Below are 15,438 nucleotides of genomic sequence, written 5' to 3'. Positions count from 1 at the left end.
TCTCCCCACGCCCCTCAGCCTGCCGCATGCATTCGGTCACCAAGACCCTACAAGCGTTCCTTCCAAGTGGCTCCTGCGTGTTCCGTCCCCCCCGTTGCCCATTCAGATGCTCCAGAGCCCCACAGCCTCCTCTCTGACCCCCAGCAGCCCCCAGCCCATCTCCTTGGCATCAGCTCCCACCCCAGCTCTCGTCCCCAGCCCTGCATCTCTCCCAACACTGCCTGTTTATCTTCCCCAAATACCACTTGTACCCAAACACTGCTTTCCTAGGATGCTCCCAACGACTTCTCTTGTTTAGGCAAGACAATCCAGACTTCGCTGCCTATTTTGTTCTTTTTCTTGTTTTTATATGCACATCTCCTCCTCCCTTGAATTTAGAAAGAAATACACACCCATTATAGAAGGTTGGGACACCCTGAAAAGACTACATTAGAGCATACAAATGATCCACTACGAGCCCTACAGCAAAACACTTCTGATGTGTGGGGCCTCGAAGTCCTCCTTAGCACTCCTCTTTGTCGCCACCCAGCCTGCTCTCCCACGTGTCCCAGGGGCAGCTGTGGCTCCTGCAGGGGATGTGCTTCTGCCCCCCTCCCAGCCCTGGCCCCCCCCAGCCCTGCTTTTGCCTCCTCTATGCAGAGCACTGCGCTCCTCTCTGCCTCCACGTACCCGTGCAATACTCTCAAGGCCGGCTTTGTTACCGAGAAGCTGTGTGTCCTCAGGCAAATTCCCTAACCTTTCTGGGCGCCTGTTCTTTCAGCTGGTCTCCCTTCCATGACCCTCCCCCTTCACGGAGACTCTCCTTTGCCACGTCCACCAGCTCTAGCCTTTAGCCCCTGGGTCTGGCATCACAGCTGGCTCACATATTACACCTGTGCTTCTTGTATATTCTCCTAATAACTCAGCAGGGGGCCCAGTTACCATTTACAGATTCATTAATTGACTGGCTGGCTGTGTTTGGAAAGGTCTAGCCTAGACCCCTGCTGGTACGATTCACACCTCTTCCTGTGGCTTCTGGACAGAGACTGGCACTGCTTAGGGTGGCTGCTCCACCCCACGCCCTGGGCTAGATCGACGTGTGTGGCCAGGCAGATCCCTCCCCACCTTCCCCAGCCAGGTGTTCAGGGCCAGCAGGAAGTAGGCAGCGTCTCTGGGACCAGTGCTCCCAAGCCCCAGAATGTTCCCCCCTGCCCGCCACTGCCCCCTCCACCCCGTGCTAGGTGAAAAGAGAGCCTCCGCGTCCTCAGCTCCAGAGACATGAAAGGGGAAGCCGCTGGCTCTACGGCAGCCATGCTGAGAACCACGTTAAAACTGCCGCAGGTTCATTTGTGCCCTATGTTAGGTTCCAGATATAAGTGCTATCACATGGCATTTGTCTTTCTCTTTCTGACTGACTTCACTTAGGATGAACGTCTCTAGTTCTATCCATGCTAATATACGGCACAAAGGAAGCTGTCCACAGAGAAGAAAATCCTGGACTTGGAGAACAGACTCCTGGTTGCCAAGGGGAAGGGAAGGGGGAGGGAGTGGGATGGCCCAGGAGTCTGGGGTCAACAGAGGCAAACTGCTGCATTTGGAGTGGAGGAGCAATGAGATCCTGCTGTGTAGCCCTGGGAATTATGTCTGGTCACTTACGATGGAGCCTGATAATGTGAGAAAAAAGAATGTATACACGTATATGTAACTGGGTCAGCTTGCTGTACAGTAGAACATGGACAGAACACTGTAAACCAGCTATAATGGAAAAAATAAACATTCTTATTTCATTTATTTATTTATTTTTTGTCTTTTTGTCTTTTTCTGGGGCTGCTCCTGTGGCATATGGAGCTTCCCAGGCTATGGGTCTAATGGGGGCTGTAGCTGCCTGCCTACACCAGAGCCACAGCAACGCGGGACCCGAGCCGCATCTGCAGCCCACACCAAAGCTCACGGCAAGGCCGGATCCTTAACCCACTGAGCAAGGTCAGGGATCGAACCTGCAACCTCATGGTTCCTAGTCAGATTCCTTAACCACTGAGCCATGAAGGGAACTCTAACATTATTATTTTTTTAAAAAAAAGTGCCTAAGAAACTGCTCTTAACCTGACACCACCCTGCCTCCCCCACCGCACCCCTGGACGTCGGGATCCACGGTGGAGAAGGCCATTGGCGCAGGCTGCAGAGTGTGTGGGTTAAGACTCACACCATTTTGCCTGCTGGTTTTAACATGTTGGAACAAACTCATTCTCCTTGACCCCGGCATGGAAGGACAAAATTAAACCCGAGCGAGGGCTTCACGAAACCCACCCCAATTCCTCTGCACCCCCTTCCCCTCCCCCCCGCAGTCAGGCGCTGGGCCCCTCCAACAGGACAGGTTCAAGGGCATCCCTGTGTGCATCGGCTGCCGCATCCCTGCCCCAGCCTCTTCTGGCATTTTCCTCCTCATTCTTTCATTCAGAGGGCTCCTGATATTTCACCGGACATGAGTGGGGTAAATGCTGTGAGAAGAGCAGGCACATTCAAGGGCCTGGATGGCTACATCTGAAGACAGCAGAAGCAGGCGGGAGCCCCCAGGGTGCCCCCAGGTGAGGCTGCGTCTAGGAAAAGCTGTGAGCAGAGAATGACACAGGGAGGCCCGACGGAGGAGGGCGGATGTGTGCGGGCCCGCACACACGCAATGCTAGCCCAGTAAAGGACTCTCTAGCCTCCCAATGGCAGGGCTATTCTAAGTAATATCCATGCATCGAGTCGTTCCATCCTAAAAATAATCCTATGGGATGGGTATTGTTATTCGTCCTGTTTTACGGACAGGGAGGCAGGGCTGGGAGAAGCAAAGCAACCTGCAGAATGATGAAGCTAGTAAGCACGACTCAGCATCTGAATGGAAACAGCCCAGCTCCCAGCAGCTCCCCTGCCTCTGTCCCGGTCCTAGGTCCCTCTCCAGGTAGTGTCGTTGCACATTTCTGGAAAGCCCTGGAACCTTCTCTCCCTTGCACAAGATGTCCACGGAGCAAACCCCGGCAAGTCCCCTGGAGCCACTCTGGAGATGGGGCAGTCTTGCTGAGGAAAGCAGCGGGCAGTCACTCCCCTCCCACCCCAGACAGGCAGGGGAACAGAGGTGTGAGCTGCGATATTTATTTTCACCAGAAATCAATACTCCTCGGAGCAGGTCAGCTCTTAGAGCATTGAGCACTCCTTAACAACCTTGCCGGGGCCAGGCGGCTCCCAGGCTGCAAAAAGAGTGATCTGTATCTCTGCTCCATCACTGCTCCAGGCAGCCAGGGCTTTCAAGGCACGGGGGCGGGGACACCACTGCTGCTCGGGCAGCTGACGCTTGCTGCGGCTCCTCCATATCATGCAGTCTCTAGACTTTTGCCTAATAAAGATGCTCCTCAGCGAGTGTGGGCAAGAGGGGAATTATTAGTATTATTATTATTTCCTGTCTTTTCCCCAGGGTCCGGGTGGACACCCAAGGGAGCCTGAGGCACTGACCCTGGGACCTGCCATAGGGACCGTCCCCCCAGCCACGCCCAACGTCCCTTCAGCTCTACTCCGGGCTCCAGGCACTAATCTATGGTCTCAGCCCACGTGGGATCCTTAAACGCACGGCCGCAGAAGCCGGCAAGTTGCCACCATTCCGCCTCGAGGGTCTAGACCCTCTCAGCCTTCTGTGCTCCACAGCCACTTCCTTCGGACTCCTTGGTTAGCAAGACAGACCATTTTCTTTCCTAATGTATTTCACACGGAGGATGGGCTACGCCGCCGAGCGGTCACTGTTTCTCTTAAAGCACCATCAAAGTATGCAAAACAAGAAGTGAAAGTTGATTCTCTTTGGTAATTGGCACAAACCCACAGGTGACAACACTGGAGCAAGGCGCATTAAAAAAAAAAAAAAAAAGTTTTCCTTTATTCCTCTTTAAATTACCGATCAAATATTAACTCTCTGTGCCTGAGACGTCTTCCAACAAATGGCACAGTCCCTTTAATTAACATTTAATACAAGAAAATCTCAGGACAACGAAAGAATTAAAATGGCCCCCGGGGGCCATAGAAAAGATCTGCCTACCTGAATTAGCACATTTCGGAAGCCACAGTGGAGCTAGAGTCTGAGTTAGTCCCACTGGTCTATATCATTTAAAAAAAAAAAACAAAAAACACCACTCCTGTTGGTAATGTATGGACAACCAGCTGGCTCTGCAGAGTGGTTCTGGACGGATTCTACAAACACTCCCTGAACTCAATACTGCAAGCCCAGCACGGATGAGTCAGTCCTTCTCCAAACACGAGCCGCTCTGTTGGATCTGGGGAGCCGGGCGCACATACAATGAAATAAGTGCCTGATACATGGCTCACTAGGAAAGGACCTTCAAAGGGAAGTTGCCGACCACACAGCTCGGTGGGGGATGGGGGGGGCAGCGGAGGGGGGGAGGGGGCCGCAGGGAGTGGGGTTTCTTCCCAGTTTCCCAGAAGAGGTGATTCATCATCGTCGTCGAGGACAGACGGAAGCCAAGTCAGCAAGGTAGACTGCAACACATCACGCCAGAAGCCAGAGACAGGGTTCATTCCAGAGACATATTTGCGGGCCCGGGTTTCTGCTTCTCGTTAGGGCTTTACGGTTCTCAAAGCACAAGAGCCTGAAGGGACGGCTTTCCTGAGCGTCCGTGCTTAGGGGCCAAGGGAAAGGCCGTCTTGATTATTCCACTGAAGATTGTGCTGGGTTTTTGGGTTCTCCACCGTTGGGAAATCTACGAAATATCCTAATGCTTCCTTTTTGGTCCTCCTCAAAAACAGACCCAAATGGGCTAGGTGAACACGTTCCGTATTCCAAAACCAGCAAGCTCCCGGGCGGGCCCCTCGGCCTTGCCCGGCTGTGTTTTGTCTGCATGGCACCATCAGCAGCTAGCTGCACGTGGTGCTGGTGACAAACAAACACTCTCAGGCTCCTCCCAAGCTCTCTAGATGCTTACAGTTTAAAGGAAGCACAGGGGGGTGCGGTGAGAAGTGTGCACCTCGGTGTGTCGGCGTGATGTGCAAACAGCAGACTGCACGTGTCCAAATGCACGCATGCACATCCTGCGGAGCCCTTGCAGCAGATGTGGCAGACTTTTGCCGAGCTGGGGAGGGACACGGGGCTCGAGCAGAGCTTATAAAGGCTTGGCGTGGCGACTAAAGTCCAACCCAATACGCAACTTCAAAAAACATGTTTATTTAAGACACAAAGTTCATCCAAGACCCCATAAAAAGACCTTGGCCTGTTTTCAGAGAGTTATTGTGACAGCCGTGGCCTCTTTTTAACTTTGGTTCCTATAATTTACACTGGGGACCTGAGCAGATCACTCCACACCAGTAAATTAATAAACAGAGCAGCAGAAAGGAAGGCTGCAGGGTCATGAGGCCTGGGCTTTCGGGCCTCTTCTTTCTTCATAACCGTTTCCAGATGCGGAGGTTGGCACAGTGTCAGCTTGGTGACAGCAACGAATGCAAGTCCTTCCTCCCCGGCTAACAGCAGGCCGCTACTGGTCCCGGCAAAGGGGCCTGTGGGTGTGTTTTCATCTCAGAGGACATGCTTTGCTGGAAGCATGGCCCGTGTGGCGTGTTTAGCAGGCACAGGCCGTGGGGTTGATGAGAGTCAAACCTAAGAACCTCAGTGCAAGGCATCCTTAGAACAGTGGTCCTGGACGATGCAGAAAGATGGGGGCTGGCTTTGGAGCAAACATCCCATCGCTAAGGAATCGGTACCCACAAAGTCGTTACCCCAGGACCCTGCCCTTAGCACTGAAGAAATGCTTCCTCTACAGCCACGGAGCAAAGGCAAGAAGGCAGCCTGTCCTGACTTCAGGGGGCTCACAGTCTGGGGAGGGGGGCACACAACCATGAAACAAAGCCAGGAGCGCCTGGGCCATCCTATTACGCACGCACATTAAAGGACCCATGAAGGACAGGTGGGCCTGCTTTCAGTAGCGGAATAAGGGGCTCTTGGAAAATGGCAGGTCCTGGCACAGTCCAAGCGGCCCGTCTCCATGCCCAGGCGCTTCACCTTGGACCTCAGACTGTGGTCAAGGCACCCGTCAGGCTCCAAGAGGCCGATGGGGCCAGGCCGCCAGAGCCAGGGGTCTGGCATCCGGCATCAGTCTTCTTCCACCTTTTGGGAGAGTCTCCTCCTTCTGCTGATGGTTACTTGCTGGGCCACCTGCTCATCCCGACCAGGGAAAATCACCTCTGAATTTTCACAACTGCAAACAGACAAACTGGTTGGACACACACGCGGCCTTCTTCAGCGGACAGGGCGCAAGCGGGCCTGTGTGGTCCCTGACCACCCTGGAGCCAACCGTAAGAAGCAATTTCCTGGCTTTGCAGACCACAAGCAGCACTTACTTGGGGATTTCCAGGAAAATCCTGAGACTCGGAAAGATCCCAGCAAATCCCTGTTTTCGTGCCTCCAGAGACGGATCTGATCTCCGTTGGTTTGGACTGTCAGTGACCAGAGCTTGCTCCCCTGAGTCACAGGCAGAAGTAAATTCTGCAGACCTGAACAGACAGGCCCGGGGTGGGGGGCGGCGGGGAGAAGAGGCAGACGCGTGGCTGGCCAGAGCCACCGTGGGGGAACAAGACAGGCTGAGTCTGTCCGCTGGCGATGGGAGCAGAGTGCAAAGGGACCATCCAGCTCTCCTGTCGCTGTCGCTGACTCTCGGCCCTTCCCTGGTCTCTGTGCCACGAAGTGCCCTGGGTCCCGGCAGGCCTGCCCTCCTCCAGCCTCTGCAGCTGGTCTGTCTGTCTGCTAGGTTTTCTTTAGGGATGGTTTATACTTTGTATGAGAGGCAGGCAGACACAAGGCACACATTTCAGCCCTCGCACAGGCCCCTGGCTTCAGCCCCAGGGCCACTGGGGGTGCACACCCCTTAAAGATGGAAAGCTCCTCAGAGCATGGCTTCCTGGGGCCTCCGAGCATGGCCTCTGCCACAGGGGCCAGCAGATAGGGTTCTGCTAGTCCTTCTCCTGACTCGACTGTGTGGCACGCAGCATGGCCCAGACCAAGGAAGGTGTGACAGGGGCTTCAGAGAAGTTCTAGGCGGCCTCCTTTTCTAGTAAGTTCCATGCTCAGTGGGCATTTACTCGAGTGTCAGTAGTGGGTGCTGCACAGTGGAGCAGTGGAGCAAATGCGGAGATAAACATAAAAGAGGTAGAAGATTCCTTGTTTTGCAAGCCTACCATCATCTAGGAGGGCCAACGAAGGGATGAAATCAAATTTAAGACCAGGAAGCCTTCACCTCCACGGCCACGTCTACTAAGGCTCTCCTTGTCCCCTGAGACCGGCGGGTCCTTTCCTACTCCAGGCCTATGAACACACAGGTCATAGATGAGCCTGCTGCCTGGCTTTCACTCGCTGGTTTGATTTTAGTTTAGACAACACTGCCTCCGGGAAGCCCTCCCTGACTTGATGCCCTTTCTCTGGGTTTGCTCAGGCCCCTATGTTTTTTCCCAACTGTGGCATCCGTCAGTGTTGTAACTGTCTGGTGACATCTAGACTCTGGGAGCAGGGGAGAGTGCCTGCCTCCTTCACAACCCTTTTCCCAGCATTTGTTCACTGATAAATTGATATATTGATGGCGCATCTAGAGTGAGCCAGCGCCACGATCGAAGAAGGGAAACGCTGTCAGGAGGCTTCATTTCTTGGGGAAGGACAGAAGCTGGCTGCATGGTGCTCCCACCCCCAACAAGATGTCTGAGCTTCCCTGGGAGTAAAATCTGGGAACCATTCATTAGGGGGGAGGCGTTCATGTTCAGGGAGCTCTAACCACATGCCGAGACAGTTTTCCAGATGCCAACCAAGTGAACAGTATCCGCCATTCGCCCAGAGCTGGCTGCAGGCCAGGCCACTTGGGCTCCCTCATTTGATCTTTCAACAGCCCTGCTGCATGCAGCACTGAACCTCAGAAAGGGTGGGATTGGGCCAAGACTGCAGTCACCGAGCCAAATCTAAAAGTTGATATTTCAAGCTTTTATCATACGTCTAAATAACTGCCAGGGAGGCAGAAATACTGTATTTTGCACACACGCTTCCACGGGGGAGGGGAGGCGGCACGGTGGGACGGTGTTGAGGATGAGGGCGCTCAGGCAGCTCTGCTGTGAAAAAGAGGATTCTGCTTAAAGCTCTGCATGCCCACACATCCCCCAAAGGGCTTCCCGGGACCTGGAGGGTATGTGCATTTGGGTTTAAAGTCCCCATTTGCCCCGAAGGTCAGCGAGCCCTAGTGAACAAGGCTGCTGCCCTCCCTCCGCAAGGGTCCAGCATCCCAGAGCAAACCAGGTGAAAGAGGCCCAAGGTTTTCTCATCGTTTCCTCCCAGAAGGCGCTCTGCTGGTATGGCATGGCCAAGTCCCACACACCCTTGCTACTCAGATTCTGATCAGCCCCACTCCCACTGAATCAGAATCTGCCACAAACCAGAGGTGCTTAACCTGAGCAGCATCTTAGAATCACTGATCGGGGGAGCTTTTCACAAATCCTGCCACCTGGGGCCATAGCTCAGACCAGTTAAACCAGGGCTCCTGGAGTTCCTGTCATGGCTCAGTGGTTAATGAACCTCACTGGCATCCGTGAGGACAGAGGTTCGATCCCCGGTCTTGCTCAGTGGGTTAAGGATCCGGCATTGCCGTGAGCTGTGGTGTAGGTCGCAGACACGGCTCGGATCCTACGTTGCTGTGGCTCTGGTGTAGGCCAGTGGCTACAGCTCCGATTGAACCCCTAGCCTGGGAACCTCCATATGCCGCAGGTGAGACCCTAAAACAAAACAAACAAAAAAATAGGGCTCCAGTCCTGAGGTCCAAGCACCAGTTTCTTACTGTCACAGGCACATGTGCAGCAGCGCAGGCCTTCGGCACCCCTCACAGCTGCCCACTCACCTCCTCTCCTGAGGCTACCGTGGGGACCCCCAGCCCCTTCCCTAAGCCAGACCCTCCCAACCTGGGCCTGACTCCTTTTTCCAGGCCTTGCTCAAATACTTTCCCACTTTCCAACCAAAGCAGAGGACTCGCTCTTCCCCAAGCAACACCCCAAAGGTTCCCAGACACTCACACCTTTGATTCGTCCTTCGTTCTGTCTCTGGCCCAAATCCTGCCCATCTTTGAGGCGCATCTGAAAATGCCTCCTCCACCTGATCCCCTGTGGCTGGTGGTGACCTCCCATCCTGTGGCACCTTTCTCCCGGCCCTCCCTGGAAAGGTTGGCCCTTTCCAACCCGGCCCCTTAGGCGGAAAGCCTCAAGGGCAGACTGAGCCTGTTCACCCAGGCTCTCGGCTCGACACACAAGAGCGACTCACACACAACTGCACCCTCCACCCTGCCCCGTCCTCCAAGCAGAGGGCAGGCCCAGCACAATGCCAGGGCCTGAAACATTCAGGCAGGCCCCGAGAGCTCTTGCAACTCTGCACACCAACTCTGCAGACTACCGCTGGGGATTCTTTGGCCGTGTCAGTGTGTTCCACTAAATTCAAGCTCTTTTAAAATGACTACTCTGAGGGCAGTGGGCAAAACCCACATGAGGCAACTGACTGTGGTCCCTGGAACCTAACAGTCACCTAGAAATAAGTGTCCTATCATTTGCAGCAATGCTAATACAGAACTTCAAATAGGAGCCCCCTCTCTTCTAAATACCAGTCTCGGTCCTTGGCGGGACAAGATAGGGTCACTAGCAGAGCCAGCAGAAACCTGACCACCTACCAACCTTCAAAGGCAACATTCTCCCGCTCTCCCTCAGCTCATGCTGGCAGCCTGGGCCTGGCCTCACTTCAAGCCCATAATAAATGCTCTTTCAATGCAGAAACTTGCCCTAGCGTCTGGCCTTGGACCGCTCTTCTGTTTTCCCTTCATGCCATGGGAATCATTTAGTAATTTGCTCTTATAAAATTCAGGCAGGGAACCAGGTATTGAATGTCTAGCAGCAGCAGCAGAGAGGACTCACCTCACTTCACTGCCATCCTGGGTCTCTGAGCAGGGCTGGCCAAGTGCCCTTCTCCCCAGGGATCTGGAATCCCAGCTGCTGCTCCTCTACTGTTGGTGGCTTTCTTCCCCTCACCTCCTGGCCCTCGGAGGCACCCATTCCATGTTTTTTTTTTTGTTTTTTGTTTTGAGCCATAATTGACATATAACAGTGTGTAAGTTTTAGGTGTGCTGCATCATCAGTAGATACTTATCGGCAAATGATCACAAGAAGTCTAGTCAATATCCATCATTGCATAGTTACAATGTTTTTTCTTGTGATGAGAACTTTTCAGATCTATTCTCTTGGGAACTGGCAAATATGCAACACAGAATTGTTAGCGATTCTCATCCTGCTGGACTTAGTTATTTTCTAACTAGAAGTTTGTACCTTTTGACCCTTTTCACCTCCACCCTCTCCCTCCTTGTCTGGCAACCACCACTCTCTCCTCTGTTTCTAGGAGGTTTTTTTAAAGGTTCAACACATAAGCAAGATTGTACAGTATTTGTCTTTCTCTGTCTGATGTATTTCACTTAGCACAGTGCCCTCGAGGTCCATGCACATTTCCACAAAGGGCAGGATCCTTCTTTTTTATGGCTGAATAATATTCCACTGTATGATATAAATGTATGTTATCACCTTTTCTTTATCCCTTCATCCATCAGAGGACACGTAGGTTGTTTCCATGCCATGGCTACTGTAAATAATGCTGCAATGAACATGGAGGTGCAGATAATGTTTCAGAGTTAGTGGTTTGGTCCCCACTCTTCCTTTGGTTCTGTCGGCCCCTTTTCAGACACAGTCCTGGGACATATCAGTGTGGGTCACGTTCAGAGTTGCCTTTTTCTCTGCGATCAGAATTTTTACAGACAAGGTTGCAACTCTACGGTAGGATTTACTAAAGAGCCAGCGATTTCTGGCATTCTTAGCTTCTCAGCACCAAACCATAGGTCTCAAGAGATATTTTAGAAACAGTTGCTTCCCTACTGTCAATTACTCAAGAGGAAGAATTTTGACAGAGATTGAAATGAGCCAGTCTCTCACTGCATCTCACCCAGACATGTGGTGTTAAGGCAGCACCCCTGCCCCCCACAACCCCTGGCCCTGGGCCCCAGGGCCCCAGGTTAGAGCAGGGTGCATTTATATTACATGTTTAAGAGTCTCCTGAGGGTTACGCTTGGAGCAGGTGGCAGAAACTATAGGCAGTGTCCCGAGCATATCTATGGGGACATACATGCCACCTGTTACCCTTGGCTGAGGATGAGCACAGACAGCGGAGGCGGGGAAAGGGACCTTTGAAGGCTGCCTCTCCCCTGGGACCTTGTGACCTGTGCTGCTGGCCTCGTCCAGAACCAGGTGAAGTCGCTGTCCTCCAGCTTCTGCTTAAATGCCTGTCTCTCCACAAATGTTCCCGGCCCTCTGTCTAACACCCGCGCTATGTAAAATCTTCAGCCCACGGCAGGGAAAAGGGAGTTTTTTTTCTGGGCAAGACACAGAAACGTTTGTGTGTGTGTGTGTGCCTGGACACTGAATTCTTCATGAAAAACACAATCACCAAAAATCTAAGTTCTGAACTGCCCCTGGTTTTCCCCCCAAAATTTTTTTTAAAGCACATGCCACTTCGGAGTTAACTAGGCCCTCAGAGATTTATATTTTGAGTTCAAAGTTTCTGATGAGAACTGCAATTTTGCTGTTTATCAGGAAAAGCATGAATTAGACACTTAGAGTGAGAAGAGGAAATGGCTTACCAAATATCAGCGTTAATTCTCGAGATTCCGTTTAATTACACAATATGCCACTTCCTCTTCTTCAGCTCTAACATGAGCAAGCAATTGTCTCTGACATATTAACTATACAAAACCATAGCAAATGCTGACTAATAGATCCTAAAATTATATATGTGGGCTCTTTATGGGCAAAGAAAAGCGTATGGCATTTTAAGAAGAAAAGACTAAAGAAGGGTGCAATCCCTTGCCTTCCCCGAGTTTCTTGGAGATTCTAGGAAACTCTTTTCCAAGTTTGTTTCTGATTTTCAAAACCACAGGCCGATAACAATAGTTAGCTTTTAAATCTGTGGCTACAACCACCCAGAGTAATTCCCTCCTTTTTGAACCTAGGGAGAATGCCCATCAGCCATGCTTCGTTTCAAAGGCATCTATTCGGTTCACATTCATTTTTTTTAACGCGTGTGTGAACGCTCGGACACGGGAAGTTTCCCATTAGCTGTCACTGTCATTGCACTGCTTTTCGATGAAAATATGATCAAATAAAAAATACATCAAAGCTTTCAATTAAAAAGAAAAAGATTAAAAGGATTATCAAATGAAAAATATTTCAAAGCCCAGGGCTTTGTATCTCTTATCACGGGGTTAGATTAAACCATCCTTTGGGCTGTTTTCTCAAACACCCAGACATATTTTATGCAAAGTGTGAGTCACAGCAGCATTGCTTTCATGGTTCTGGACAGTCTCCTTGGACTGAAGAATAAATGGCAGTCTGAAGTGGCTGGTGAGGATGGATGGGGAACTGGACCTGTATCCAAGGGAGGAAAAACCAGGAAAATGCGGCCTGCCAATTTTAAAGAAAAAGAGCCAACTGTCTCCTCTGAGCTGTGTCAACTAAGAAGTATGGGATGATGGCAGAGCCTGGAAAGAACAGAATGTCAGAAAAGAAGGCTCTCATGTTAATGACATAATTTAAACTCTAGAGTAAAATGTGGATGGGGAAGAGTTTTAGGGGAAAAAACCCGAGTGTCTTTCTTCCATCCAATGCTGTTTTCTGTGGGGCAAAGTTTTATGATGGCAATTTCAATCGACAGTGAAGTCAGTTATTTCCTAAAATGTCTATATTGATCCAAATGCTATTTAATAACATAGGTGTGATGAGACAAAGATGACCAATCTATCTGTATCTCTGGGACCCTTGGCTCCCTGTCCTGCCCATCTGAGCAGCGTTGCATTTCTGCCAGGCCACTTAGTGGAACTTTGGTGTTTTTGAATCAAGAGAACAGAGAGAGGAAAAAAGAATCACAGAAGCAGGAGGAAAAGGAGAAAACTAGGAAGCCTTCACTGATCTGACTCATTGTTGTCCAAAAGAAACACAACATGAGCTATATTTATAAATATGCACTAGGCATATTAATATAGCATTTAAATTTTTCTAGCAGCCATGTTAAAAAGGAAAAAGAAACAAAATCTCAAATTTTATAAGGCGGTATTTTAAAAACATTATCACTCCAACATGTAGCTAATACACAAATTATTAATCAGATATTTTACAGAGCTTGATCCTTTGTCTTCAAAGTCCTGTGTGGATTTTATACTTAAAGCACATCTCATTGCACAGCAGCTTCCTTTCAAATGCTTACTAGCTTCACATGTTTAGTGGCTACCATAAGAGACAGTACAAATCAAGGTAATAAATTAAAATAAAGAAGAAAAGCCCTGAAGCCTGTGGCTTTAGGAGTTTTGGCAAAGGCGAGAATTTTGAAGAGAGACACGAACGGTTGTGAACTGCCAGGGAAGTGTAGAGAATAGCCATGGAGCAAACACTGAGATCCCTTTCCGATTCTCCAAAGTGTAAAAATAAAATATTTGAGTTATTGGGAAATTAATTTGGGTAGATGGACTGTGTTTCTTGAGACTGGACCATTTGGTCCTGGCTTTACAAGGGCTGTATCTTCAATCATGAACAGAGAGGAGAGAAATGAAAATGTGCACGAGAAAGATACTGGTGGTTGTGTGCAGAGGCCAGAGCTACAGGATTATCTGATCTGCACACCTGTCCTGCATCTGCCATGGGTCACAACAAAGCCAGGAGGGCACAGAGTTGGCACATCAAGCAGATGCAAGAGAGGATATCCACTGGAATAGCCCAGCGGTGCTATGGAGCAATGATCTCGAAACCCTGGGAGGAGATCCCAGGGCCACGTGGCAGAGACCCTGCCGTGTGGTGTAGTTTAGAGAGATCACCCTGAGTACAGAAGCAGGACATAAGATGAAAGACGCCTGCTACCAACCCACTGCTTGCGAGTGCTGTAGACAAAAAATGCACCACATTTAGGACATGAAGGAGAGGTTGACACCCAGGCCTTCAAATGTAGTTGGGGCCCAAGAGTCAGGAGAGCCCAGAGCGCTGACCTCATTCCATGTCTGATGGGAGTAAAAGTCACCCTCAATTCTAAAGTTATCACCAGGCTGGGGGCCCGATCCTTCCATGCAAAAGCACTGTGCCGCCCTGCAGAAATGATCTGTTCTCCAAACCATGTCCTGGAACGGGGGCCTGACCACAGGGCCCCCAAGATAATGCCATGAATGGGAGTCATAAAGTTCCTGAGAGCATGGGGTCTACCCCAGGTGGCTGAAAGAACTAAACAGGTGAGATGAGGCCCAGAGCTCATACAGACGGAACCGGGGGCTCCAGCCGGCCCCAGGCATGGGAGGGGACTTAGTGAGGAAGTTACTTCAAGGAAGTCACTCCCAAGTGTGGGGCCCAAGTCAGAGACCTTACTCTGTGTGGAAGTGAGAGCATTTGGGAGGAAGATTTTTTAGAGCACGAGAGAATAAAGCTGATATAGAGAAAGAAACAGAGTGGGGGGAACGAAAGGACAGGCCCAGCCCTGCTGACAGTGAGCCCTGGAGGCCAGCTCAAGCCCTCGGCCAGTTTTGGCAGCCAATGCATTCTCTCTCTGACCTCAGCAGCTGCAAGGTGTCCCCGTCACTGCAACTCAAGGAGTGCCGGACAATGCAGAGTGTTGAGTGCTGTGCAGTTGTGCGTGGCTCGGATCTTGAATTGCTATGGCTGTGGTATAGGCCGGGAGCTATAGCTCTGATGCGACCCCTAGCCTGGGAACCTCCATGTGCTGTGGGTGTGGACCTTAAAAAAAAAAAAAAATGGAGTTCCCATGATGATGCAGTGGAAACAAATCCCGCCATGAGGCTGCAGGTTTGAGCCCTGGCTTCTCAGTGGGTTAAGGATCCAGTGTTGCTGTGAGCTATGGTGTAGGTTGCAGGTGCAGCTCAGATCTGGCATTGCTGTGGCTGTGGTGTAGACCGGCAGCTGTAGCTCTGATTAGACCCCTAACCCAGGAACCTCCATATGCCATGGGTGTGGCCCTAAAAAGACAAAAAGACAAAAAAAAAAAAAAAAGACTGCCATTGTGGTTTCCATGCCCACAAGAGCCATTCCCTTCCTCCCAGTCCCAGGGCCAGGGCCACCCCTCTCTTCTGCTGGTCTGAACATGCACCAGAGGGGCTGAGCAAGCAACGTGGAAGCGAAAGTGAGGTAAGAGCACCTCCTTCCTTAGAAAACAGCATAATATATGAAGGGTCGTCCCAAAGAAGAATGAGACCCTGCCTTCGTGATGAGGGCTTCTCAAGATGCCTCCAGGAACACACATGCCCCTGTCACCTCCACCTGCGCAAAGCACCTGCGGGGCCTCACCATGCATTCGGAGTCATCTGTGTGATCTGGCCCCAGCCT

At 51.1% G+C, this 15,438-nt stretch overlaps 1 long non-coding RNA gene across 2 annotated transcripts in view; it reads right to left on the bottom strand.

Annotated features, from left to right (window-relative positions):
- Positions 1–15,438, bottom strand: part of LOC146405762 (uncharacterized) — a 37,708-nt gene that overhangs the window by 5,506 nt on the left and 16,764 nt on the right. Inside the window, exon 5 of one of the 2 annotated variants that reach the window (XR_014838825.1) lies at positions 5,170–8,103. The exons of the other annotated variant lie outside the window; for it this stretch is intronic. This is a non-coding gene — a long non-coding RNA (uncharacterized LOC146405762). Of the gene's footprint in view, positions 1–5,169; positions 8,104–15,438 lie in introns of those variants that run through there. 2 annotated transcript variants of the gene reach the window in all.

This window comes from Sus scrofa, chromosome 2 (genome assembly GCF_054392235.1).
Source record: "Sus scrofa isolate SSC_HxYL_T2T_F1_AM1 chromosome 2, Sscrofa_HxYL_maternal_Yorkshire_Landrace_v2.0, whole genome shotgun sequence".
In the NCBI taxonomy this organism is placed as follows: Eukaryota; Metazoa; Chordata; class Mammalia; order Artiodactyla; family Suidae; genus Sus; species Sus scrofa.
Note: the sequence above shows the minus strand (reverse complement) of the source record. Positions and strands in the feature narration are given on the sequence as shown.